This window comes from Aplysia californica, unplaced genomic scaffold, assembly GCF_000002075.1.
Source record: "Aplysia californica isolate F4 #8 unplaced genomic scaffold, AplCal3.0 scaffold00531, whole genome shotgun sequence".
In the NCBI taxonomy this organism is placed as follows: domain Eukaryota; kingdom Metazoa; phylum Mollusca; class Gastropoda; order Aplysiida; family Aplysiidae; genus Aplysia; species Aplysia californica.
Window position 1 is genome coordinate 119,480 of NW_004797801.1, and position 4,053 is coordinate 123,532.

At 44.5% G+C, this 4,053-nt stretch overlaps 1 protein-coding gene across 1 annotated transcript in view; it reads left to right on the top strand.

Annotated features, from left to right (window-relative positions):
• The window catches only part of LOC101858298 (nuclear hormone receptor HR96), a gene marked incomplete at its 5' end in the record, with an annotated part of 199,067 nt that overhangs the window by 87,155 nt on the left and 107,859 nt on the right, over positions 1 to 4,053 (top strand).

A 4,053-nucleotide genomic window follows, 5' to 3' on the forward strand; every position in this document is an offset into this window, starting at 1 on the left:
ACACACACACACACACACACACATACACACACACACTTACACACTCACACACAAACACTCACACACACACACATGCACACGCACACACACTATCACATGAATGTACATACTCAACTCATCCATTCACCTGCAAGACACCCATACTCATACGCACTCACACTCACACTTGCACGCACATACACATGCAAACCCACTCACACACATACACACATGCAAACACACACACATACACACATGCAAACACACACACACACACACGCACTCACACGTGCACTGGCGAGTACGCGCGCGCACACCTATACACAAACACACTCAGTGTTCTTTAAGAATTAAAAAACAAACAAAAATAAAACAAACAAATAAAACTTTCCACTTTTGCCCTAAGCGTACAGAATTCCTTTGGGCGTCTGGTTGGGAAATGTGGAATTTCGAAATTAATATCAGTTTTCATGCTCATTCGATATGAAAGTCTTTGCCGGGTTTTGTACCATGGATGTAACGAAACTTCGACTTTGCAATGTAAAGATCCCTTTCGTGCGTTGATGTTGAGTGGGTCTAGGATGAGGTCGATGTCCTCTCTGTCCTTTTCTCTCGTGTTTTTTATTTTTATTTTTTCATTCTATTTGCCTATGCTGTTAACATCGAAAGTACTGACTGTAAACTATGACGTAATAACAGCAACAATAACCGCTACAACGGTTTCCACAACCACTGCAACAAATGCAACAGCATCGTCAAATACAACAACAATCATGTCTATTTCTGCAGCAACGACAGCAGTATCAACATAGTAATATGGTGTTCTTTAGTTTACCAGTCTCAGTACGAAAAGGTCTTGGTTTCTTGTGGCTGTGAGACATTTGAAGAACTTATTGCTCGATAAGGTCCACCCTGTGTCTGGAAAGAGATGAATCTAATAGTGTTCCAAGATTTCATCTCTTTCAAATATTATTACGATTTGGCTCCTTAAAAGGGAAAGAAAAGAGAGAGAGAGAGAGAGAGAGAGAGAGAGAGAGAGAGAGAGAGAGAGAGAGAGAAAGAAAGAAAGGAATAATGCATAAGTTTGTTGGTAACAAGACGGCGAAACTTCTCCACGTCATTATTTCTTGCTTTGCTTTTCTACCCATGTTGCGTTGTCACTGATAGTTGGGGGGTGTCGTGTAAATTTTAGCGGCTGAGGCAAATCGAGTGTACTGCGTAAGAACAGTCACCACCGCGTCTCTGTTTAAAGGAAACGTAATAACAGCCATAGTTTTGATGAAGTTATGGACGCCCCCCCCCCCCTTCAACAACAACAACAACAACAACAAAAAGAAAGAAAGAAAAAAAAATCTACCCCCACCAAGGCCTACTTTCTATACAGTAGGTATTGACCCTCACCCAAACCAAAAACAAAACAAACAAAAACTCACAAGAGGAGAAGGAAAGGTTGTTTCTCGTCTTGACGACGTGGGTCTGGTGGCCGTGAGCACGTAATTTGTTGCTGCCAGCGACTTACCGGGATTCACCCCGAGATGGAATCGGTGTTGTGCGAGTACATTTAATAGACTTAGTTCGGGTTTAGCGGGAATTGGGAATGCTTGATTTATCCCGAATCCACAGACGTACACCTCGGGGAAATTACTAGTAAAAGTTTTGAAAATCGTTGTGGTGATATTTTTTTAATTTCTTTTTTTTTTTTTTGGTGGGGTGGGTCTTTTCTAAACAAAATGTAGACTCGTTAGGTTGACAGTGTGGAAGGAAATGAAATGCTTGTTTTGCGTTCTTTCGTTCCCTGGGTTTCCTCCTAAAAGAAAAAACAAATTATGTTTGTTTAAATGAGGTGAACCTGTGTAGTCGTTCTCTCAATTTGTTTTGTTTGTTTCAGTAGATGGAAGGGTTTTCCGCCGATTTTCCTCTTTTTTTCCTTTTTGGAAAGGGGTGGTGGGGGGGGGGGGGGCTTTATTTATTTCTTGGTTCATTTTTTTCGCCCAATGAAGGAATTGAAGTTTGTGATGGCGAGACATGAGAATAGAGGGGCAAAAACTGAAGATGAGCTGTGAGCACTTCTACACAAACAAGGAGTTTTAGGTCATGATGACCTGTGGATGACCTCTGTGACCCCCTGGGTGTCAGGCAGCTTCCCTTGCCGCCGGCGCCACGCGGAGACGGGGTCTGCATACCTTTCTGTGGTGGCTGTCGCACTCTGGCGATGCGCGAACTCTTTGCTCATCAAGTTTTTGTTTGGCTGTTTAAAAATAGAGACGTTTTTTAAAATGTTATGTACATAAATCGGCAACAGGCGAACCACATGTTCTAATGCTTCTGCTGAAAAGCGGGTATCTTTGTTGCTCACTTTATCCTGATTTCGTCTTTATCTCCATAAATTTCAGTTTCGACTCTTCTAGTCCTAGTCCTCCACTGGTTTGTTGTTAGAAGATCTACTTTTTCCCCCTGTAGATATAATTGTGTTAGGTTTTCCCATTCGAGCTCCGAGTTAACCGTATGACGATGTGTACAAGGCACTCAATTTAGAATCTTATCAGTGTAAATCAAGCACATCTCGACTCTGGCGTTCTTCCTACTGCTGATTCCAAGCACAAGTTATGTTGACCCCGTTGAGAGAATCTAGACGGGGGAAAAGCGAAGTTTGGCTTCGTGGTTTGACAGGATTCAACGCTCTCTGTATAGCGGTTGCTCCTTCGCAGAAACCCGAACAGGCCAATTTAGGGGTGTGTCGGATAGGGGAGGACGGGGGAGGGTGTTATTTGCCTTGGTGAAGCTAGTTGGAAGAGGAAACGGCTTTGTCATGACTTGGGGGCTGGCGATTGATGCGCGAGATAGAACTAGAGAGAAAGATTGGGAAGCGGAGATGGACGATAATGGTTCTGGAATTGTTTCGGTCGCCAGAAGAATGCCTGGGCTCCGTGCCTTAAGTTTTTCTCCCACGTCAAGACTACGTGTTTGAAGCTACTTTCCACTCTAGGGCTGTTCTTTAAACAGTTTGGCAGTAAGGAATTACTTGTATTTATAAAGACCTACCCACTCGCACAAGGAAGAAAGTAATAATACAGACGTGAGAAGAACCCACAAAGACTTTACGCGACTATAGCATGGCTTGGGAGTGAGGGGCAAAACTCAAGGGCTCCTTTGGTAACAACAACAAACAAGTTGGAAGACGCAAGCGGGTTTGAGACCTCAGGCTATGACTTTTGGGCGTTGTTCCCACGTAGCCCGTACGAAAACATTGCTCTGATGAGCGACGGGACAACTTGCAGTGCAGGGACACGAAAGCACTGGATACATTTCTCTACAATGCCTGTTATGGAAACTATCGGTCTCCTGCTCTGTAAGAATAATTTAAAAAATCTTTGTTATATTGGTTCTCTTTCAGTCTCCTGTTCGTATATATTGATCAATCCTGTCTAGTTGAAAGAAGAAAGACACTTACTCCGTATTCTCCACTGCCGAAGACGTAATTGGATCGGAAGCGTTCCAGGAATGGTGAACGAAGTTCTTGACTGACGTTGGCTCGAACCTCTACCTTCAGCATTTTGTCCTTTTTGTTTTCACTTGCCCCCTCGGGCATGTTACAAGGTAAACTCTCACAGCTAAAGTCGTGCCCCTCGTTTTCGACCCCTCGTCGTCCGTCTATGCTAGCCCAACAAGGTCCTTAACCGGGTCGGGTGGTTGGAAGGCGCCATCAGTAGATCGCACTTATTTTCTTTCCCTCTGGTGTGTCATACTTTCCCCCCCAGCCCTAAATAACCGATATTGGGTCGATGTGCATGTCTTTACTCAAACAAACAAACAAAGGAGGTCCCTATCTCTAGTGAGAAATCAGTGGAACAAGAAACCCCACCATAGTCTGCTAGAAGTTGGATGAAGCATCATGGCACCGCCGCCGCCGACTGGCCTGACCCCGTGACCCCTGTGACCCGTGACGTAGAACCCGGTCAGTGAGGCGTGCTTCGTCAGTGTCGCCGGGAGATTTATTTCTTACTCCGTCAATAATACTAACAGGCTTTAGCGGTCGCGGGGCTGGATTGGCGTGTGAGCCCCCACGCCTGTGTT